The 25,785-nt window shown below is 34.5% G+C and overlaps 1 pseudogene; it reads right to left on the bottom strand.

Annotated features, from left to right (window-relative positions):
* Positions 1-7,792: 7,792 nt before the first annotated feature.
* Positions 7,793-25,079, bottom strand: LOC114733023 (cysteine-rich receptor-like protein kinase 25; annotated as a pseudogene).
* Between the last annotated feature and the right edge of the window lie 706 nt (positions 25,080-25,785).

Consider the following 25,785-nt stretch of genomic DNA (forward strand, 5'->3'; position numbering starts at 1 on the left):
TCTCGACCCATTCATAAATTGGCTTAATCCCTGCACAGCAAAACTTATGTCAGGCCTAGTGACTGTAAGATATGACAACTTACCTATCAATCGCTGGTAAGAAGTTGGTTCAGGTAGCAAGGGATCATCCTTCTCATTCTTTGGATTACTACTTAATCTTGTGTTTCTCTCCATTGGGACAGTAAGAGGCTTTGCTGCAGTCAAACCCATGTCAGACAATATATCTAATGTATACTTTCGCTGGCTAAGTATTAGGCCCTGTTTTGATCTAGCTACCTCAATTCCTAAGAAATACCTAAGCTGTCCCAAGTCTTTAATTTTAAATCTGTTATGCAAGAACCTTTTGACTTCATTAATTTCCTCAGGTGTATTCCCTGTTATCACCAAGTCATCAACATAAACCAATATCAAGGTAGTTTCAGATTCAGTTTGCCTAATGAAAAGAGAATAATCATACATGCACTGTCTAAAACCCCCTTCTAAAAGAGCCTCAGTGAGCTTAGCATTCCATTGCCTTGATGCTTGTTTGAGACCATACAAGGATTTGGTCAACTTGTACACTTTATTCAATTCAACGTTGCCAAATCCCTGCGGGATGCTCATGTACACTTCCTCCTTCAAGTCCCCTTGAAGGAAGGCGTTGTGAGCATCCATTTGAAATAGGTCCCATTCATTCATCACTGCAAGGTTAAGAACTATCCTTACTGTGACCATTTTTATAACAGGTGAGAAAGTTTCAAAATAGTCAATTCCTTCTTGTTGACTATACCCTTTTGCTACTAGTCTAGCTTTAAATCTATCTATATTACCATCAGCATTATATTTCACCTTATAGACCCATTTACATCCTATGGGTCTCTTACCCTTTGGTAAATCCACAAGTTCCCAAGTGCCATTGTCTTGTAGGGCTTTTATTTCTGCTTTCATAGCTTCAATCCATCGCTGGTCCTTAATTGCTTCTTCATAACTATAAGGCTCAACAATGCTGTCAATACTGGAAAGAACATGTTTATAATCAAGTGATACATGTGAGTAAGACAAAGAAGACTGCATAGGGCATTTTACCTTTGTTTTACCTTTTATATCTGAATCAGGTTGCTCAATAACACAGGCATAACCTACTAAAGATTTGAAAGAAGTGGCAGTAGTACAGGCATAATCTTTCATCCATGTTGGAGGCTTCCTTGCACGAGTAGGTCTACCCATATTTTCCATATTTTCATATGGAAATTCATTCCCATTTGTTTCTGATGAAACTTGCTCTGTATTTGTATTATGCTGCTCAATTGTTATTGGGGGTAAGTGGTCAGGTTCATATATGTGTTGTTTGTGTCTAAAAGGATCAATCATGAAATGGTTATCTCCCCCTTGATTGATACTTACAGCATCCTTAAAAGGGAATTTAGTTTCTTCAAAGGTCACATGCCTACTGATAATGATATTATGAGTCTGAATATTGTATAGCAAATACCCTTTCTGAGGCCCTGGATACCCAAGAAAGACACAAGGGTCTGATCTGTTTTGAAATTTATCTTGGGGTTGCAAGTTAGTGGCAAAAGCTAGGCAGCCAAAAATCTTTAATGAAAGAAGATCTGGTTGGTGGCCAAAAAGCATCTCAAAGGGTGTCTTATATCCTAATATAGTAGAGGGTGTTCTATTAATAAGATAAGTGGCAGTGTTAATGGCTTCCTCCCAAAATTTTAAAGGTACACCCACTACAAGAAAATGTCGAGTTAGCAGCGGAACATTTCTAGCGGTTCAACCAAAACTGCTAGCAATTCCAACATTTCTAGCGGTTTTAAGAAAAACCGCTGCAAATTAGCGATGGTTTGACCATTGCCCGCATATTTGTAGCGGTTATCACCTAACCGCTAGAAATTCAAAGCTAGAAAATTTCTCGGGTTTTGGCAGGAACTTGGCGCCAAAATTTTAGCGTTTATTTTCTAGCGGTTCAGGCCAATAAACTGCTAGATACGGAAAATTTCTAGCGGTTGACACATGAACCGCTAGAAACTTTTTAATTTCCCGAGGAGTTTTTATGTGACCGTTGCAATGTAGAGAAACTGAGAGAAATTTCTAGCGGTTTTTACATCAACCGCTAGAAATTTCTGTAAATTCCCGAGGTGCTGTGACTGTTAGCCTTTCGTAGCGGTTTTGTCCAGAACCGCTACAAAATTCTAGTGGTTTTTACATAAACCGCTAGAAATTCTCGGCCTATATATACCCCTCCTTCACTTTCACTTCTTCAATCGTTCAGGAAGCGAAGCTCTGCTGAATTTTCTCCACAAAATATATCCGAGTTTTGGTTCAATTGCAGATCCTTATTTTCAGGTAAAAGTAGTAATTTATTGATAGATAATTTTTATTTTTATGTTTTATTTTATTTAATTTATTATGTTGTGGCTTATAAATAATTTTTTTATTTTATTTATAAATAATTACTATTTGTTGTTATTAGGATGAGTCGTCGGCCAGGGAAGGAGCCATTTGATCCTGAGAGAGTTGGACCCAGTGAGGATCATCATGATGCTGGTGAGCCATTCCCTAGCATCCATGACTACGATCTCAGCGAGGAGGATATCCTCAGTTTTATGGAGGAGGATGATATTGAGCGGACTGAGGAGGCTCATTTTATTGGGGATGAGCAACCCCATGTTGATGCTGATACCGCTGACGAGGAGGAGGAAGAGGAGCAGGATCAGGGGAATGAGAATCCCCAGGCTGCGTAGCGTCCTGCTCCCAGACGTCAGGCTGGTTTTGAGGTGGAATTTATCGGTAAGTATTTATTTAAATTTTTTAAATTTTGATAAGTATTTAATTTATATAGAAATTGTATTAATTCATTGATATATAATTTATTTCTTAATTAAATTTCGCAGACACTGAGGGGAACAAGTCCTATAGGAGGCTGACAGCCAGATAGCTGTCTATGATGACGAGCGGACGAGTGGTTGTGCCGCTCAATGAGTTGGGCCAACTGACGAAGAAAGGTGGCCAGTTGTACAACAAGTACGTGCGCCTCCTTGGTCAGCAGTGGACGCTGTTCCCCATCTACGTGCAGGACTGGAAGAAGATCACCTCAGAGAAGAAGCAGCAAGGTTAGGAAATGATGAAGGTAATATAAAATTATTATTTATAATTTTTTTTAATTTAAATAAATGATTATATATTTTGTTTTCAAATAATTTAATTGTTTGATTATAATTTTTATTTATTTAATTTGTTTGTTATTTATAATATTTTTAAAAGTAGTTAAATGAATATATATATTTTTTATTTAAATTATTTAAAAGTAGTTAAATGAAAATAATTTGTTATTGATTTCATTAATTTATTACTTATAATAATTTTAAATTTAGTTGAGTAAAAATATTTTTTCATTTAAATTACTTAATTGTTTAATTATTATTTGTTTTTGATATAATTTATAATTTATATTTTATTTATAATATTTTTAAATTAGTTAAAATCAAATAAGTTTTTATATTAAGTAGTGTCGTACATGATACTATATATATCATGTAGTTACCATAACATTATTCATTTATTCTCTCTTCAGCCATCAAAATGGACTCGAGCTAGCTGCACGCAAAGCGATTAATGTATAACTAACTGATCTTGAGGCGCCAGATATTTTGTCAGCTTTGACAGAACCAGTGGTTCGTGGTGGGGAAGTTCCCAGCTCACATGTCACTTACGACAGCCACATATGAATGTCGTCTTGCCTACTTTCTCAATCACGTCCTGATTCTGTATGGTCGTTTTCAAGAACACACAAAGGCGCACTCATGCACGTTGGTCTTATAGTACCAACTTGAGACTTGAAAGCTAATCACCCACTAGCCACATTGGACAAATTGCTTCAGATGTACGTACTCAATAATTAGTCATTATCGTCTAATTCTGTGCCTTTTTCTTGTAATTAGCCTTTTGCCACTTGTTTCAGAATGTGTGCTGTACAAACATTTTGAAAAGAAAGTGAGTCATAATAATTGCGTATTGTAGGGGAAATACAAACTCTAACCACATGTTAATAGAATAAATTATATAAAAACCAATGCCATGAATGAAAAAGATGATTTAATTTGTCATTTTATGTGACCAAATCAACGCTTGTATTTGTGGATATCATTGCATGTGTTTCCCATACCCTCATTATCCGACTATTTAGGATTTGAGGGCAATATTCCCCGGGATGTTAACAAAATAATTCAGTAAAAATTCTCGTCAGGGTTTATTAAAATTCAAGAACGAGGTTCCACTATTAGTTGCCAAGCCTCAACACAAACCCTAATACTAACTTTAATCCTAGATGTAAGATATAATTTGTACTTCGAATTCTACTGCAAAAAACTAGCCCTTATATTTGAAATCGGAGGAAATATTACATGAAAATTTCTTGGAGAAGCCGTGCTGGGGGAAGAAAGCAGTTGCGGTCCAAAGCACGAAAGGTTGCCTCATTGGGCTGCCGGGGGGTCATTTTGTGGGCTTTCTGAGGCAGACATACGGCCCTGCAAGTGTGACCTGTTTGGAATTCATGGCAGCCATTGATATGCACATTCGTGATGAGCATTCACAATTACCGACGCACTCAACTCAAAACATTTATTTTTTGGGGAATATAATCAGGCGTACAATATAGTGATATACTGCCTCTGATCTTGTGTATCATTAGACGACATATCAATTTATAAGTCAGAAAAATTAATTTTTAAAAAATTAAAATAATTTATTTATTTTTTCAATCTTTTCAAATTAATTAATTAGAAAAAAATAATATATCCAGGGAAAGTCTTGTGCTGCCCCCCGGGAGGGATGCTCGTCGACACTTCAGTAGCAGAGCATCATTCTTTACTCTCAGATAGAACGGTTTGCTTCAGCTTCGATATTGAAAATACTCCGTGAATTATAGATTTTCTTAAGAGAATTCATAGTCAGGCCCCAGAAAATCCATTCAATGGTAGTTAAATTAAAAAAAAAAACTAAGAAAATGAGTAGCAAATATCAAATTAAATTAAATGCATGTAAGTATGCGAGAATCTCAGTTTGAATTTGAAGCGAGACATTTAAATTTCGTATATTATTTTCAATGATTTGTAACTAAAACCAATTGATGTTTGTTTTGCAACTTCTATTCGTTATTCACAACTTATTGTGTAATAAATAATTTTTTGGACCTCACTCTAAAAATGATATTTTAAGACTAAACTATTTTGGCCCGGATTTTCTTTGGAATAGGAAAAGTCATGTTATTTAAATGTGCTTAAATCTACTGTTTGGTCAATTTTAAAAAATCTGTTTGGCACAAGAAAAATGGGGGAGAAAAAGGAGAAGAAGAAAAATTTAAATGAGTCTGAATTAAAAAAAATTAAAAAAACGAGATTAAAACTTTCTATTTTTTTAACTCTTTTATTTTATATCTTTTTGTTAAAATTGTATAACCACATTTCTCAATTTTTTAAAATTAAACTCATTAACATTTTTCCATCTCCATTTTCTTTCTACCAAACGCATAGAATGTCAACTTTACATAGCGAGGGAAGAGTCCTTGGGCCAACAACATGTCAGCACGTTTGGCATTTCGTTCCAACTATATTTTCAACTTTTTTCATTACTTGCGATTGCAATGGGCCTTTTATGCATACCAAATATCCAATATCACGTTCACCAAAAAAAAAAATCCAATATCAGTGGATCACTATTTCAAAAGATTATAACCGAAATAAGAAGGAAAAAAAAATAGGAATAACTCAAAGATCACATTTTTGTAATGAAAAATTTAGTCCTTCTACTTTTTAATTCGAAACAACTCAAACTTTATAATTCTGCCACCTGATAAACTACAAAAATCGAGAGCTGTTTCGAGTCAGTCCATAGACTATCAATAATTAAGAGGAAGTTTCTTTATTTAGAGATTAAAAGTCACATTCTCGTAAAATTTAGGTCAGGAAGGCATTTTAGTCTTTCAGTCTCACATTTATATTTTCCATTTATGCCACTTAACAACATATATTTTCAACCATTGGAAAAAAACAACGGATTTTGCCTTACGTTGGTGCCCCGACGTACCTTGACGATGATAAGATGAAGAACTTTCAAAGATCAATTAACAAACGCAACCCCAAGTATTAACATCTCCTCTTCAGCCATCAAAACGGACTCCTGCTAACTGCAAAACTAATTACTCATCCGATCTTTAATATAAGACCTATTTAATTAATTTAATTAGATTAAGGAAGTCATGTAAGTTAGTTAATTATAAGAAATATGACATGTTTTTTTTAAATATCATACTCATCTTCCTTAATATCCTTTATCTCTCTTCTACTTGATTATGGTTGGAGAAGATCTATGGGGATAATTTAGAAAAAATTAATAAATATGAGAAATATGTCTTGTATTTAGGATCAAAATTAACTTAATAATTAGGTCTTATATCAAAGATAGAAGGAGTAACTTATAACTAACTGCTCTGAGACTCAGATATTTTCTTGGCTTTGACAGGAATAGGGGCCCAGTGGTGGGGAAGTTCCAAGCTCGATCACAAGTCATTTACGGCACCTATATATTTAATGTCCCTTTGCCAACTTTCTCAATTATGCGTTGTTGAATGGTTCAGGGGGTGTTTGGATAGAAACCAAACCATGGTTTCAGAAGTGCTTTTACGGATTACGAAGTAAATATGTGGAGGAGGTTATCTCGTTTTGCAGAAAAGTGATTCTGAAACCTTGGTTTTGGTTTTGCCAAACACCCTATCATCGTTTTCCAGGAAGAAAAAAGGACCCCTAAGAGCTAGTCTCTAAGAAACCAACCCGAAGTCCCCACCAGCTTACGTCGCAAGGCTTTGCATGTGGATTTTCTTAGACCCTACTAAGTCAATTTGGATGCACTTAATCACTTCGTTATATGATCCAAATCCCTTTTTTATTTGAGTCCAATTATGAAAAACTTTTCTTCAATGCTTCCAAGCCTGCATAAAAATATGCTTGAATCATCAGTTGTCATCCCTTTATTAACTAACGATATTGGTAAATAATCTTTTCCCGTATCTGAAGGCTGGGATATAATGATGATTGCATAAGAAATACTAATATGAAAGAAATACTTTTTGTTACCACTTACACAGTCCAAGAGGCCATATTGTGAACTTTCAGAATTCGAACATTGCATTTATATTCTAAATTATAACCACGGCTGAAAAATATTACTATCTCTGATCCTATTTCTCAGATCTCATCCGATCCTAATTATAAGACTTCATTTGTAGTCTATAAATGAGATCTTATAATCAAGATCGAAGGTAGTAATAATGTTAATAAATTTTTATCCAATCATAACAAGAACATCTAGCTAGAGTTCTGGATATTTAGGTCTTGATTCCATTGTAGGCAAGGAGGAATTGGGATCAAGCCTTCCAGGTGAAGTTAATTAACTTCAGTTCTAATTATAATATCTTGTTTATAGACCAAAGGTAGTATGATTCTCTAGAGATCACTTCATTCCAGTCTAAAAAACATACTTCAACAAGGAATTGTTGTCCAATTCCATCCTCTTATTGTCAAGATTCCCAAATGAAGCCTCAAGACTTTGTTATTGGGTCGAATAGAATAAAAACCGAATAAAAAATTATTAGAATAACATTATAAAAACCAATGTCATGCATGGAAAGTATCACTTGTCCCTTTAAATATACGTACAGTATAAATTGCATAGCTCAAGTTTTGTGCAGTTAAATAAGAATGCTTGTCTCCTTGTAGGGTGTTCAAGAAATAGAAGAAATGAAACCATCGCATTAACGAGGAAAGAATTCACTCATAGACACTTCGATAATGGGCGAGCTTGATTCCTCAGTTCCACTGGTACAAGGCCCCATTCCACCGCGTAAAAAGAAGGCAGGCTCCTGTGGCAATGGCAGTTGAATGGAATCATTGCTAAGATATGAAACAACTGCAGCCATTGTAGGTCTTGCATCTGGATCTTCTTGAACACATAACAAACCAATCTGGATGCACTTTGATCACTTCATTATATGATCCAAATTCTTTTATATTCGAATCTAATATCTCCAGCAACTTTTCCTCCTTCCATTGCTTCCAAGCCTATGACAATCAAGTAAAACTAATTATCACCTTTTAGGATATAGTTAAAATAATCTTTTCTCCAACTTGTTGGTTGAGATAATTGTATAAGAAATATTAATATAAGAGAAACGTATTATCATAACTTACATAGCTCAATAGGCCCTCAGAATATTGGGTTTGGCCATGACGGTTTGTATTCTTCTTTTCACTAATAATTTCCAAGATTATAACTTCAAAACTAAAAACATCTGATTTTTCAGAATATTGCCCGTACATTGCATATTCTGGAGACATGTAACCACTGGACAAAAAAAAGAATATTAAGTATAGAAAGTGCTTCTTCAATACATGATAATAACATTAACGCGGACATTCAATGATTACTTGAGATGAGTAAAGTTTTCAAAGTCAACTTGGGTACCCTTCGTTTTTATTCAACCATATCAAGATAGATGTAGAGCTTAAAGGGAAAAATTTAGAACTTACTATGTGCCAACTATTCTATTTGTACTTCCCTCATTTGTGTTGATGGCAACCATCTTAGCTAAACCAAAATATGAAATTTTTGGATTCATTTCATCATCTAATAAAATATTATTTGGTTTAAGATCACGATGTATAATTTTAAGACGGGAATATTCATGAAGATATAATACTCCTCGAGCAACTCCTCCAATAATTTTACAACGCTCCACCCAATTTAATACTCTTCTTTTCTGGGAACCTGCACATAAATTTGTTATCAGATTCTTGATATGGTAGATAAAGATAACTTAAATTTAAGCAACTGATGACATGACACGTGTGAATCATAAATATTAATTAAGAGTTAAAATGGGTTTAGAAGATACAAACCAAATAGAAAATGATCAAGGCTTTTGTTGGGAACAAATTCATAAATAAGAATTTTCTCTCGATCTTCTATGCAAAATCCTAACAAGGCCACCAAATTTCTGTGTTGGAGTCTAGCAATTAATAGGACTTCGTTCTTAATTCCTCTGCACTTGACCAGAACCTTTTAAAAGTCTCTTGATAGCTACTTCTTGGCCACTTGTCAGAGTACCCGGAAATTATAGTTGATTAGATTAAAAAGTAAAAAAAAAAAAAAAAAAAAGAACCACGTACTAACTAAAACATTAACATGATAGCATTTAATTTCTCACCTTGTAAACTTGTCCAAATCCACCTTGGCCTAAATAGTTGTCGTGTGAAAACTTATTTGTTGCAGCGTCAATAGCAGCCAAACTAAATTGTAAAGGCTCCAAAGTGTTGCTCTCATTTCCAACTAGACAATTTAAAGAAAAGGGAAAAAAATTATACTAGAAGCATTGCCATCTAGCTATCAGCAAATCGTAGGAATAAAGAGAGAGAGTGAAAATTTCTTACAATATTTCTGTCTGAGAATAACCATGCGTCTCTTCTTTATTAGACTCTTTAAGAGATGGTAGGCGAGCAAAAGAAGGATCCCCGAACCAACAACAGAAACCACAACTATCCCAATGGTCTTTGCTATTACTGTACTAAACATCAGTCATCATTCCTCAGATACTTCCTTCCAAGCAATTTTGGGGCAAGGTGCAAAGAATTCGTGTGAGTCGATCGATTTCAGGTACTTATATTAAATTTCAAAATGATAACAAACAATTAATATATTTTAATCCATCAAGATTGATTTTAAATCACATCTCTAACAATCTTTTAATATATTAAAGAGAATAATGGATTGTTATCCCGCCAGTCATAACTGTCACAGAGATATTAAATTCTCTCTGTTTTGAAAAAAGAAGAAGAAGTTATTTTGACGCCAACCTCAGCGTAGCTTTTCTCATCACGTTAAATATGTATAGAAAAAATACGTCAGAAAAGCAAATACTCGTACTAAGTTTAACCTTACCGGAAGAATTTGGCGGAGGAAGAGGTGGAGCCGGAGGTCCTGGCCGATTAAAGAAGGGATATGATTCATAACGAAGATTGCAACTAGGAGTTATAACTCTTCCTCCTCTCTTTCCCTCACAACAAAAATGAATCTGCGAGATAACATCTTTCAGACAGTCTTGGCATTGTTGGGTTGACAGGTCTGGCGTGCACTGAAGCAGAACATACAGAGATCCAAAACCAGTCATATTAGTTTCTGTTACTTTGAATTTCTTAGCGCCCAAAGGGCCCTCGGCTAACTCGTGTACCTTCAAGCGAAGCGTAACCGGCAATATCACTGAGAAGCTTTCCTCTCGGGACATATTGCCGACGTTCCACATGAATAATCGAGGTAATATCTCGACGGTGGAGAAGAAGGAGCGGTTGGAATAGCGAAGCATGCACTCTTCGTACCAGATTATGGTTCCTTCGAAAATGGGCATCCCGAGGTTAATCGTTGGGTTGCGTTAACGACGTACTGATGGCACAGCTGTAGGTTGACATCGCCCCGGCACATGAAGAGGCCGTAGACAGTGTCGCCGCCACTGGCAACGGTGAAGTTGAAGAACTCAGTGTTGGCGGAAGCTAAGGAAGAGAGGAGGGTGGTGCGGTCCGACTGGAAGGCATTATTTGCACTGAAGGTTTGGTTGGAACTGCAGTAGTGGAAAAGAGGATTTCCATCCTGTGCTTCAGTTGCAGGAGAAAAGATGGGGCTAATGAACAGAAGCAACAAAATTTTGGAGGAAGCCATAATCACGGACGCCGTGGTAATTAGGATGAAGATTGTGTTGGTCGTGTGTGATCGATTTTTATTGTGTATTTCTACGGCAGGTTCAGTTTCAGTTCGGATGGATGATGGAGAAGCTCGACGGTTTTGTATTAGAAGTATTGCAATGGCCGTGAAGGTGTTGACTGATGATGGTGATGGAAGGCTAACGCCGGTCAATGAAATGGAGGCGAAATTGTTTGAAAATGAACGGAAGCATCCAAAATGAAGAAAAGTTGTGTGTTAGTCGTAGAAATTTTTGCCTAAGGCCCCCCAATAAGAGGGTCCTGACCCATGACACATCATTAAATTTGAACGAGAATTGCAGTGTATCCCTCTATCGATCCAATTTTTTGAATAGGTTTGTCTCATTTTATAAGATCCTTCTTAAGTTTGTCTAAGCATTTAATGCAGTATTACCTATTTAACCCTAATTTAATATATTTAATATATTCTCTTTATTTATCTCACTATTACTCTCTCACATTTATCTATTTATATATAAATGTATATTTGGAAAAAAGTGCATTTGTTACATATTAATTGCTTTTAACTAATTTTAACTGTTTTTTTAAACCGTGCAATTTAATTAAAAGGATCTTATAACGAGGGATGAAGTAGTAAACATGAAGATCAAATGAAATTCAGTGCGAACAAGTGCACTGGACAATGAATCCATAATGAAGAACTATATATATGTGTGTGTGTGTGTGTGTGTTCCAAACTTTTTGACGTAATTTCAGCCTGATCCAATGCCTAGCGAATAATTTGCAAATACAAACTATGTGAATATGCAAAAATGGCCCTCTTTCTTTTCTCTTCAATGACTGCTCCCTCATCTTGAATAAGATCTCATTCTCCAACTCCAATCTGACCCTTATATATCCTCTTTAGTGAGTGACACGCATAATGGGCTTCAAATAGGCATGTCTTCACATAGAAACGAAGCTCACACGCCCAAGACATTATTCATCTTCTCTAGTCAATAACATTTGAACAGAGCAGAAAACCGAGATTAAGTTTATGAAAGGAAAGTAAAAGACGTCCAAATGGTCCCGAGGTGCGTACGTATCAATCCCATATGTCATGAACTAAATCAAAATTTATAATTTGATCCCTTCAATTTATTTATGATATATATAGAACACTCTATACTGTTGGTTTGTCATTGACAGCCTTCGTTTTTACGACATTCTTAGTCTCCTCCGGACCTTCAACACGATGATTTCAGGGCCACCAAGTTCTTTCATTGATCGCTGCAACCATTCCCCACCACTGCGATATTCAGATTCTAATCCTGGGGCTCATTTATGGTCTGCAAGAGAAAAGTGAGGCATCATGCTTATATAACATTAAACCACACAGTCACAAACAACACAGATAAATATATATAATTTAATATGTGATATTAGTACTTATATCTTACATATTAAATTTTTTTAATATTACTGCTATTATTAAATCTTTTTATTTAATTTTATTATTTTATTAAACGAAAATTATTTACTATTTATTTATAATTTATACTGTTAGTTTACCAATGAGTTTTATGAGAGAATTCATTGTTGTGCCGCACTCTAGTCAATCACAATAAAAAAGGCAGGCAAGTCAAGCCTTTCATTGTTTCAGCAGCTGCGACGAAGGGGAGCAGGGGACTGGACGTCTAGTGATTAATTTTGGATTTCCAAAATAAGTCTAAAATGACACATGTAAATAAATAAACTAATGTATACATCTTTTTGGCAAAAAAAAAAAAATGTATACATTTCGAATTTTCGTCTGTTACCACCAATAATTCAATTTCATTCATTTTGAAATTTTTGAACTTAAAATTCAAGAAATTTTTTTGCCAACATATAATTCAAGAAATCACGAATCTCTCAATCAAATATTTTTAAAAAAATAAGAATACACTACCTCATTTTCTAATTAAAAGTTCTAGTTTGTAGTATAATTTTTATTGCAAATTAAATCTTATAATTAGAACAGGGTAGTATATAGGTAGTAACACTAAGAAATACTCCTTCCGATGTCTTATACTTACCACATCCGGTCTTATATAGGTAGTAACACTAATAAATTTGTCAATAATTCGTATATTGATTCAGAATTAGCCTTAAAAAGTACCTACGCTGCTGAAAAAAATTAAGAATATTTTTATTAAAAAATTAAGGGCATGAAATTGCATAAAATACAAGTTTGGCAATCCCTTATAATTACTTGTAAAAAAATATTTTTATATAAGTCCAAATAAAACTAAAAACTATTCCCGCGTATTCTTACTTCTAAAAGGTTAATACGGTCCCTATTATTTGCGTGGTGGGCCATATATCAACGTCGTTGCGTTGATGGGGCCTTATCCTGACGTCTTAGAACGCGCGCCCCCAAAGTCAACCTAATTCCCAATTTGCCCCTGCAGACCCCACCATTCTGTAACTGCCTGGCCCACCCAGCCTCGCTTTAGATATTTTTTCGGAAGACTTTTAGTATGGAATGTCTGAAGTAACATCGTTTAAAATCAAAGTTGAAGCATTTTGTCCTTCTTTGTTTTTTCACAAGTTATTTTCAACATATTAAACTAAAATTTAAAAAATAAGTGTAATTCTATCTTAAAAATTAATCACTTTTTAATTTTATTTTTATTTAATATATGTACTTTTTAAGAAAGCAACAGTCCGTATAATAATAATAAATAAAAAGTAAAATTGATCATTCATATATAAGAAATTTACTAATATCAATAACATAAAAAAATATTATTTTCCAGGGTCGGAGTATTTGAAAAGGTCGTGTAATATCATGTGATAGTTTGCGAATCGTACCACTCGTAAGGGTTGGAAGGAGGCGGGAGCTTAATAACCATTGACCATTTTAATAATATAACAAATTTGTTTGATACATGTGAGATAATCGAAAACACCTAATGATATATAGGATTAGAGAGAATATTTTTTGTTAATTTTACATTAAACGTATTGTAAACTCGACTTGAAAGTTTCGAACCCATTCAGGTGAAAAAAAGGAAGCAATTTTTTTTGGAGCCATTGAATATATTCAGAAAATCTCATAATAACCGAAATCCAGATATTTTGATAGACAATAGTACAATACTTTAATGACTAAGCCCCACTTTAGATGAAATGTCTCTTCCCTCTGATCTTTCACAAAATAATCGAGTTTTTATATTGTCCCTCGTGGGGGGCGTAGAAATTACGAAAAGATTGAATGCCTTGTGAAATTAACTCTCCATAAGCATTTTGCACCGTACCAAAAAAAAAGAAAAGAAATAAGGGCCCGATTTTCTCCAGCATAAGAAATAGTCATGTTATTTAATAATTAATTAAGGACAAACCTTCGTAAATGCCAACTTACCATCACAACATGCTAGTACTATTAATTGATGTGCCCCACACTTCGGGTTTTATTTCCGAAGAATATTTTTTTTTTGGTAATTTATTTTTTAATAATATTGATGATTGATCGATTCCTACAAAATAGAAGACAAACCATACTGACTCAGCCATGACTCGTGAAACAGACAAGTGAATGCAAAACAGCCAAACTGGCATAACCTACGCAGTTCTTTGATAGTGAAATCTGGTGGGTAATTGACGGTTGCGGACCATACGGGAATTTTATTCAGTACGGTAAAAAACTTCAATTTTGTTCGAATTAAAAACTTAGAAGTCTCTCCAGAAAATTTTTAACTTCCCAGGCCCTCTCAAATTTACTAATCAAAATCAAGATCTGTTGGGACCTAAAATTTCACAATTTTGTTCACAAAAAATATTTAGGAGTCACTGAGTTATATATGGCTGGGACGTGAAACTTCCACTCAAATTTATTAGCTGATCAAAATCCCGATTTGTGGGTCCCATGTTTTTTCAAAGTCCGTCCCATTTTTGTGTTTCAAACTATAATAGAACAAAATCTCAAAAAAAAAAAAAATTCTTGCATTTTAAAATCTCATATAACTAATTATTATAAAAATGTTTTGTCACTTACATTTCAAGTATAGTCATTTCTTATTAACTTATTAAAGTGTAGTAAACAATACTAATTTAAAATTTTAAGATTTAAAAGATATTTTCTTGAGATTTTTTCAACTATATGTTACTTCATGGCCTGTAACGTTGATTTTCCTAATTTAAAATAACTCTAAGAAGGTATTCTACTTTCTGGTTTCACATTTACTGATTGTGTAAGATGCTACACTACTTCAGTCTACAATATAGTCCAGAGTCAGACGCGCATATGGGGAAAATGCCAAAAAAGGTAATTGCTACACCTAAAGATATAAAGTATTCTAGTGCTTTCCAAATCTACCCCACCTAAAAATTAACTACATTAGACGAAGTTGGGTCATTAATTGTATAAAAGGGTAAAATAAGAAGAAAAAAAACTCTTTCCATCAAAAGGAAAAAAAAAGAAGAAGAAAAACTCATCTAATTATATTTATAAGGTATTTTCAACATTTTTCATTGGAAAAAAATCACAACCTATCAACTATACTTAAAAAATTATAAATTAGAGATAAAACTATACATTCATATAATAATTTAGTAATGTGCTTCTATTAAGGAAAGAAGCTCTTTTTACCCTGTAAATATCACCAGAGGAGCATCATATACTCTGGATTTTAGAGAGTTAAACTTTTATTTTGGACTAAAATAATCTGAGAAAAATAAAACTTATTTTGTGGATCAGAATGATATTTGACATGCTTCCAAATGCTTCATCATAGCTACTTGATCAACTTTTATTGTTAGATTCCATCCCAGAAAAGAAAAAACGAAGGGGATTTTTGTCCTACGTTGGTGCCCATACTTTGAAGATAAGATGAAGAACTTTCAAAGATCAACAACTAGGGTACGTCTTTTGATTTAACAGGAGTGATTTTGTATTTTAATCTACTGCGAGGATAAGATGAACTTTTCAAATTTTAAACTAGGTTACGTCTTCTGATCCAATAGGTGATTTTGCGTTTTGATATACTTTGAGAATAAGATAAACTTTCAAATATCAATAATTAATTAGGATACGTCTTCTGATCCAATAAGGGTGATTTTGTGTTTTGATCTACTTTGAAAATAAGATGAACTTTCAAATATCAATTAAACAGAACACGTATACATATTCTAATGTAATAGGGGTAATTTTGCATTTAGATACATCAAAACGCAACGGGGCGAGACATATTCTAACAAATGCAACCCAAGTACCACCGGTCTTTAAGATAAGTGTTAGTTAACTAATTTAAGTAGATTAAAAAAGCTAATTAAGTTAATTATTTGTAATAAATAGATGTTACCTTTCTTAAAATATCTTTGCTAATCAAGTGTATTGACTAGAACTATCATCATTACAAGAAGTATCTTAAGAAAAATGGATAAATAAGAGACAAAATAGATTTGGGTCTTATATTTAAGATCAAAATAAAAATCAAATGAACTCTTATATTAAGAACTAGAGTTACCATAACATTATTCTATCCTCAGCCATCAAAATGGACTCGAGCTAACTGCATGCAAACCGATTAATTAATGTATAACTAACTGATCTTGAGGCATCAGATATTTTTCTTTGCTTTGACAGAACTAGCGGTCCAGTGGTGGGAAGCTCCCAGCTCACATGTCACTTACGACACTCACATATGAATATCCTCTTGCCTACTTTCTCAATCACGTCTTGATTCTGTACGGTCATTTTCAAGAAAACACAAAGACGCACTAATATGCACAATGCACGTTGGTCTTATAGTACCAACTTGAGACCTGAAAGCTAATCACCCACTAGCCACATTGGACAATAATCGATTACTTCAAAATTGCTTCAGCTGTGCTTACTTATTAGTTAGTCATTATCGTCTAATTCTGTGCTTTTTTCTTGTAATTAGCCTTTAGCCACTTATTTCAGAAGTGTGCTGTACAAATATTTTGAAAAGAAAGTGAGTCCTAATAATTGCGTATTGTAGGGAAATACAAACTCTAACCACATGTTAATACAATAAATTATACAAAAAACTAATTCCATGAAGAAAAAGACGATTTAATTTGTCATTTATGTGATCAAATCAATGCTTGTATTTGTGGATATCATTGCATGTATTTCCCACACCCTCATTATCTGACTATTTATGATTTCAAGGCAATCTTCCCCGAGATGTTAACAGAATAATTCGGGTAAAAATTCTCGTCAGGGTTTATTAAATTCAAGAATGAGGTTCCACTATTAGTTGCTAAGACTCAACACAAACCCTAATACTAACTTTAATCATAAATATAAGATATAATTTGTATTTCGAATTCTACCGCAAAAAACTAGCTCTTATATCTGAAATCGGAGGAAATAACACATGAAAATTCTCGGAGAAGCCGTGTTGGTGAAAGAGAGCAGTTGCGGTCCGAGTACGAAAGGTCGCCTCACTGGGCAGCTTGGGGGCTCGTTTTGTGTGGGCTTTCTGAAGCAGACATAAGGCCCTGCAAGTGTGATCTGTTTAGAATTCATGGCAGCCATTGACATGCACATTTGTGAGAGCATTCACAATTATCGCCACACTCAACTCAAAACATTTATTTTTGGGGATATAATCGGGCGTACAATATAGTGATATACTACCTCTAATCTTGTGTATCATTATACGACATATCAATTCATAAGTCAGAAAAATCAACTCTTAAAAATTAAAATAATTTATTTAATTTTTTCAATCTTTTTAAATTAATCAATTAGGACAAAATAATATATCAAGGGAAAGTCTTGTACTGCCCCCGGGGGATACTCGTCGACACTTCATTAGTAGACCATCATTCTTTACTTTCAGATACAACGGTTTGCTTCAACGTCAATATTGAAAATACTCCGTGAATTACAGAATTTCTTGAGAGAATTATAGTTAGGCCCCAGAAAATCTATTTAATGGTGGTTAATTTAAAAAAAAAAAAAAAGAGCAGCAAATATCAAATTAAATTAAATACATGTAAGTACGCGAGAATCTCAGTTTGAACTTTGAAGCAAGACATTTAAATTTTGTATATTATTTTCATGATTTGTAACTAAGACCAATTGATATAGGTTTTGCAACTTCTATTCGTTATCCACAACTTCCAAATTTTTTGGACCTCACTCTAAAAATGAAATTTTGAGACTAAACTATCACGGCCAGGATTTTCAGAAAAGTCATGTTATGTAAATTTGCTTAAATTTACTGTTTGGTCAATTTTTAAAAACTCTGTTTGGTACAAGAAAAATTGAAAAAAAAAGGAGGAGACTAAAATTTTAAATGAGTCTAAATTAAAAAAATTGAAGAAGTGTGATTAAAAATTTTTAATTTTTTCTACTCTTTTATATTATATCATTTTTATTAAAATTTTATAACCACATTTTTTCTCAATTTTTTTAAAATTAAACTCGTTAACATTTTTTTCATCTCCATTTTCTTTCTAGCAAACACAGAACGTCAACTTTGCATTGAGGGTCAAGAGTCCTTGGGCCCAAATGTCAGTACTGTTGACAAGTCCCGACCCAGCGACCCTTGGCATTTCGTTTCAATTTTATTTTCAACTTTTTTCATTAATTGCGACGACAGTTGCAATGCAAATCATGGAGTAAAAGAATTTTAAATAGAAAAAGAGATCCTTAAATTTTGTTCAAAGAATTTAGAAGTCTCCCATCCAAAATTTTTAACTCCCACTTTCAAATTTACTAATCAAAGTCAAGTTTGGTACCTAAACTTCACAATTTTTTTCAAGAAAAAAAATTAGGAATAACTGAAATATCACATTTTTATAATAAAAAATTTAGTCCTTCTGTTTTTTTAATTCGAAAGAACTCAAATATTCATAATTCTGCCACTTAATAAACTGCAAAAATCGAGAGCTGTTTCGAGTCAAAGTCCATAGACTTGATCAATAATTAAGAGAAAGTTTCTTTATTTAGAGATTAAAAGTTACATTTTCCCTTAAAATTAGGGTTAGGAAGGTATTTTAGTTTTTCAATCTCACATTTATACTTTCCATTTATCCCACTTAACAACATATTTAACAACATATATTTTCAACCATTAATTGTTACATCCATACAAATTTGGAAAAGAAAAAAAAAAGGATTTTGTCTTACCATTAATTATTACTTCTCTGATCCTATTTATAAGGCACTTCTAATATATTTCACACAGACAAAAAAATCTTAAAATGTATTAACTTTCTATTAAAATATAACAATTTTTCAACTTTATCCATATTTAATATATACATATTTCAAAAAAGATAACTACTTACACCATAATAAATGAAAGACAAAATAGTATATTCACACTGAAAATTTACTGAAATAACTTATAAATAGGATTAAAAAAACTTCTCTCTTTACCCCATAAATAGGACTAGAGGAGTACATCCATACAAATTTGGAAAGGAAAAAAAAAAAGAAAGAAAGGGATTTTGTCTTGCGTTGGTGCCCCGACGTCCCTTGTCGATAATATGATGAAGAACTTTCAAAGATCAATTAACAAACGCGACCCCAAGTACTCACATTCCTCTTCAGCCATCAAAATGGACTCTGCTAATTGCAAAACTAATTGACTTATAAGTAACTGCTTTGAGACTCAGATATTTTCTGAGCTTTGACAGGAACAGGGGCACAGTGGTGGGGAAGTTCCCAGCTCTCGATCACAAGTCATTTACGACACCCATATATTTAATGCCCTTTTGCTCGCTTTCTCAAATATGCATTGAATGGTTGTATATCATCCTCTGGTCCATTTATAAGATAGAAAGAGAAGGTATTTTTTTATCCTATTTATAGGACACTGAGAGAAATTTTTTGTATGGATGTACAATTTTACCCCTCATTTATTATTGTGTTGACTTTGTTTATATGAGGTATAATGAATATTAAATAGGGATAAAGTTAGAAAGTCATTAAATTTTAAATGAGAGTTAATAAAGTTTAATCTTTTCCTTAGTCTGTGTGAAACATGCTGGAAGTGCCTTATAAATAGGACCAGAGAAGTAGTCTCTAAGAAACCAACCCGAAAGTCCCCACTAGCTTACGTCGCAAGGTTTTGCATCTGGATTTTCTTAAACCCAACAAAACCAATTTGGATGCACTTAATCACTCCATTATATGATCCAACTCCCTTTTTTATTTGAGTCCAGCGTCCAAGCCTTCAGAACAATATGCTTGAATCATCAGTTGTCATCCCTTTGTTAACTCACGATAATTGTAAATAATCTTTTCTCGTATCTGAAGGCTGGGATACAATGATGATCGATTGCATAAGAGATACTAATATGAAAGAAATACTTTTTGTTACAAGTTACACAACTCAAGAGGCCATATTGTGAATTTTCAGAATTCGAACATTGCATATGTACTCTAAATTGTAACCACTGAAAAATATTAATAAAATTTTATCCAATAGATATATAACAAGAATATCTGGAGTTCTAGACATTTAGGTGTTGATTCCATCGTAGACAAGGAGGAATTGGGTTCAACGAGGAATCGTTGATAAATTCCATTCTCTTTGTTATTGTGTCGAATAGAGTAAAACCCGAATAAAAAATGAATAGAATAACACTAAAAACTAATGTCAGTGTTGGAAAATATCATCTGTCCCTTTAAATAATTGCGATCAAATAATATTAATAAGAGTGCAGCATAATTGTATATCTGGATTTTTGTACTGTTAAATAAGAACGCTTGTCTCGTAAAGGGGGTCAAAGAAATAGAATAAATAAAGCACGGTACTAACGAGGAAAGAATTCACTTATAGACACTTCAACAGTGGAGCCTGGTTCCTTACTTCCACTGGTACTGGGCTCCATTCCATCGTGCAGAAAGAATGCAGGTTCCCGTGGCAATGGCAGTTGAATGGAATCATTACTAAGATATGAAACAACCGTTGCCATTGTGGGTTTTGAATCTGGATTTTCTTGAACACATAACAAACCAATATGGATGCATCTGATCACTTCATTAGAGGACCCAAATTCTTTTATAGTTAAATCTAATATCTCCAGCAACTTTTCCTCCTTCCATTGCTTCCAAGCCTATGACAATTAGTGAACACCAATTAACGCCCTTTTATAATCTTACAGAATATTGTTAAAATAATTATTTCTCCAACTTAAATAATGTTGAAGTAATTGCACAAGAAATAACAAGACAAGAGAAACACATTATCACAACTTACATAGCTCAATAGGCCATCAACATATTGCGATTCATTTTGACGACTTGTATTCTTCTTTCCACTAATGATTTCTAAAATTATAACTCCAAAACTAAAAACATCTGATTTTTCAGAATATTGTCCATACATCGCATATTCTGGAGACATATAACCACTGAAAAAAGAAAATATCAATAATAAGAACATTATAACAGGGGCATTATATAAGTGAGATGTAAACTTTTCAATGTCCACTTAGGCACACTTATTTCTCTCCATTCAACCATATCAAGATAGATGCAAAGCTTAGAGTGGAGACAAGTAAAACTTACTATGTTCCAACAATTCTATTTGTACTTCCCTCTTGTGAGTTGATGGCAACCATTTTAGCTAATCCAAAATCAGAAACTTTTGGATTCATTTCATCATCTAATAAAATATTGCTTGGTTTTAAATCACGATGTATAATTTTAAGACGGGAATACTCATGGAGATAAAGAATTCCTCGAGCTACTCCTCCAATAATTTTACAACGCTCCATCCAACTTAATACTCTTCCTTTTTGGGAACCTGTACGTAAATTTGTTGTAAGTGACTATAGAGACAAAATAAAGATAATCTAAGTATGGACAATTATAGCTCTTAACATACACCAAATAGCATGAAACAAATAATTAATAACATGCATGTAACACATGTACTATGAATTTCAATTATTAGCTAAAGCGGGCTGAGAAGATTCGAACCAAATAGAAAGTAATCAAGGCTTTTGTTCGGAACATATTCATAGATAAGAATTTTCTCCTGTTCTTCTATGCAAAATCCAAGCAAAGCTACCAAATTTCTGTGCTGGAGTTTGGCAATTAATAAAATCTCGTTCTTGAATTCTTCTGCGCCTTGACCTGAATATTTTGAAAGTCTCTTGACAGCTATTTCTTGGCCATTTGAAAGGATGCCCTAAAATCATAGATGATTAGATTAAAAATTAAGAAACACGCATGCATTTTTGCGTATCTCTATTGACATTTATGTTGATCTTACCTTGTAAACTCTTCCAAATCCACCTCGTCCTAATAAACACTTCTCATCTGAAAAATTATCTGTGGCAGCTTCAATAGTGACCAAACTAAATTGCAGAGGTTCTAAGTTGTTGCTTTCATTTCCAACTAGACAAATACAAAATATTAAAGGATACACTAAAGGCAATAAAAGCATCGCCACAAGAAGTTGGACAAGCCAAATTATATGAAGTAAGTTAAAATTTGTCTGAGAATGAAATTACTCACAGTATTTTTGTCTGAGAACGGCGTTGCGTCTCTTCTTTATTAAACTAGTTAAGAGATAGTAGGTGAGACAAATAAATATCCCCAAAACACTAAAAGAAAAAACCACAACAATTGCGATGGTCCTTGTTGACAGACCTTTCGCTTTTCCTGCACAACAAACATCACGAATTCATATATATTCCCACGTCTCAATGTAATGACATCATATAATAATTGACTATATCCTGTAAGATAAGAAGTGGATTTCCCTCCACCTCCATCCTATCTCAACTATTAAAATTGAAATTTAAACAATTTATATTTTGTATTTTATAAAATAATTTGATTAAATATTTTTTATTATTGGTTTAAGTTATCATGACTAAAATTCAGCACTTTAACTTTATATATTTATTTTTTAAAAAAATTTAACATTTTATTAATAATTTTATACTCTTCCAGTTCTTATATAGGATCTAATTGTTGAGTTGATTTTGGTCCTAAATATCATATTTAATTATCATATTTATCAATTTTTTCTAAATTACCCCTATAGAAATACCCTCAATCATGGTCAAGTAGAAGAGGAAGGGGGATATTAAGAAAGATGATTATGATGTTTTAGAAAAAACATATCATATTTTTTATAATTAACCAACTTACTTAACTTCTTTAATCCAATCAAATTAGTTAAATAGGTCTTACATTAAGGATCGGAGGAGTAAAAAGTAAAATTTGAAATGTTTAACTTTTAATTATGATTGAAATGAGAAGTGGATAGGAGTGAAAGGAAATAAGGGGGAGAGACCCCGAAAAGAATCGGGGAAGCGTATTGATTGCTCAACAAACAAAAAGAAATGTTTAATTAAGTTGAACTTTACCTTGATGAGGATCTGAAGAATTTGTCGGAGGAGAGAGTGGAGCCGGTGTAGGAGTCGCTGCCGCCTCTGTTTGATCATCAGATTTATTGAAAGGGTACAATTCATAGCGAACGTTACAGCTAGGGTACAGAACTCTTCCTCCTTGCTTCCCATCACAACACCAGTCGAGGTTCCCAATCACACCACTCAGGCACCTTCTGCAATCGGACGGCGAAAGGTCCGGCGTGCACTGAGCTAGACAATACACATTTTGAAACGCTGAAAAATTTGCTGTTCCGGTCGCATATTTCTTTTTCCCCACAGCAGGTTTAGCCGCCTCATCTGCCGTCTTGTTCATAGTATCGTACAATGTTCTCATGAAGCTTGTCGGGTTTGAGACATTTCCGGTGTTCACTAGGCCGAGCCTTGGCTTTGTGGAGACGGTGGAGAAGAAGGAACGGTTAGAATAGCAAAGCATGCACGCGTCGTACCAGATTAGGGCCTCCTCCGACCGTTCACAATCTGATGAGTATAGTAGTTGGGTTGCTAAATGGAGGCATTGATGGCATGCGCGGAGAGTGACGTCACCCAGGCACATGAAGAGGCCGTGGACAGTGTAGCCGGCGATGGATACGGTGGTCTCGTTGAAGTCAGAGTTGGAGGAAGTGAAGAAAGAGACCAGGTCATACGGCAAGAAATCTCCAGGGAAGGTATCTTTGCTGCAATTGTGGTAAAGATAAGTAGGCTGTGCTTCAGTTGTAGGAGAAACGAGGAAGAGAATAAGCAAGAGCGACAAAATTTTGTAGGAAGCCATACTTATGAACGTCAGGGCGAAGACTGTGTTGGTGGTGTCCGACCGATTTTTATTGTGAATTTGTATGCAGGTTCAGTTTCAGTTCTGATAGACGATTGAGAAGGACGCCGTTAAGTCAATGAAATCAGGGAAAGAAAAATAAGTCTAAACTTGTAATTTGGAAAATAAGTCTCAAATGATACAAAAGAAAAATACTTTTATATAACAAGAATCATTTTTTAAAGAAGTAATAATTAAGAAATTTTTTTTATTTTATATTCTATATCTATTAAAATAATTATTTAAAAAAAATTAAATTTGAACCATCTAAATCTCATCTACACGGTCTAGAATTAGCTCTGCAGAGTGCTTATCTATAGGATTAGCTCCTAAACTCGTTCCATGAACCGCGTGGTAACTGGCAATGATTGAAAAATGCGCAATGCGTGGAGACGCCAGTGAGAACGTGAGCTAAAGTGAGATGGCGGAAAATTGAAAGTTAGTTGTGGAAAATAAAAGAAGGCTTTCTAAAGTCTTGACATGATCGACTTGTTCGTCAATGAGATTGAGATGAGCAAATATAAAAGAAAAGATTATTCGAAGAAATATACGATTTTGAAAATGTCACATGATCAGTTCGCCGGGGGAAAAAAAACATACTTCCAGTTTTAAAGAACATAAAAAAAAAGAAAGGTCAAGGGTATTTTGATAATTAATCAACAAAACCTAAGTTCGATTCAACCCCTTGATGCTGTAGAGATGTATTTCAAAATTGTTAGTCTTTCCTGAAAATTTCTCCCAACAGTAGTCTTTGAATGAAATTCTCCCTTCAAAACACGTGTATGATAAGAAATTGATTGTTTTAAATTTGCCTCTTAATTTTATTCGGTTTGTGATGGATATTTTTCCCTCTTTTTTTCTTTTTTCTTTTTAATGTTTTTTTTGGGGGGGGGGGTTCTGAGAGTGCATGTCCTAATATTGATGGTGCAGAGCGACTATGATTCGTCCAGCTAATTGCTCTTTATTTTATGGGACAATATATATCATTCTTGTCATGGATTAGAAATTCACACACGTACAGAGGCCTCTTTCAAGAAAAGTCTTCCCATACGTGCCGAAGCTTTTCACACGGGAAATTCCCCTTCCGTGAACGCTGGGTTCCGACCTATATAATTACGGGCCCGTTTGGCATCACGTTTGGGGGCCCAAACGTGCGTTTCCATCGGGCTTCTGATGTGGCTGCGTTTTGAGGTGTTTGGATTCACAGTGGCCCAATCTGACTTCTGGAGGCTCAAATGGACTTATGGAGAAGTTGATCTGTGGAGCTTTTTTTTGGAGGCCGGTGCGTTTGAGAAACCGTTGGTAGCATGTTAAATATTTTTACCTACCTACCCTCTGCATGTTTATTAGCTAAAAGAAAATACCCCACACACGCACTCGGCACTCTGATTTTCAAACCCGATCTGAAGCTGAAAAAGGGAGCTCGTCGTCTTCTGCCATATCCCCGCCGTGCATTCGCCGTCTACCGTCGTGTCTCCGCCGTCTCATCAGTTCCGGTTCTTGTGTGGGAGTGGGTCGTTCGGTCGTTCGGTCGTTTGGTCAGTTCTTCCAGCTCGTTCGGTCATTCTTCCTCTTCCTCTGCCCGGTTGAAGCCAGCGTCGCCGTCCATTGTCGCCACCGCCTCCTGCCGTGTCATCTCCGGTTCTTGTGTGGGAGTGGGTGGCTTGTGGCCGTTCGTTCAGATCCTCCATAGATCGTTCGGTTGTCGCTCTTCTCCCTCTGTTCGGTTGCATTCCAGGGTCGCCGTCCGTTGTCACCGCCGTCTCCCGCCGTGTCTCCGCCGTGTTCCACCGTCTCCTCTGTTCTGGTTCTTTTGGACTGTGGCCGTTCGTTCAGCTCCGAAGAAACACTGCTGGGTTGTTCGTTTGA

This window comes from Neltuma alba, unplaced genomic scaffold, assembly GCF_004799145.2.
Source record: "Neltuma alba isolate B1F8T4 unplaced genomic scaffold, ASM479914v2 tig00012963_pilon, whole genome shotgun sequence".
Lineage (NCBI taxonomy): Eukaryota > Viridiplantae > Streptophyta > Magnoliopsida > Fabales > Fabaceae > Neltuma > Neltuma alba.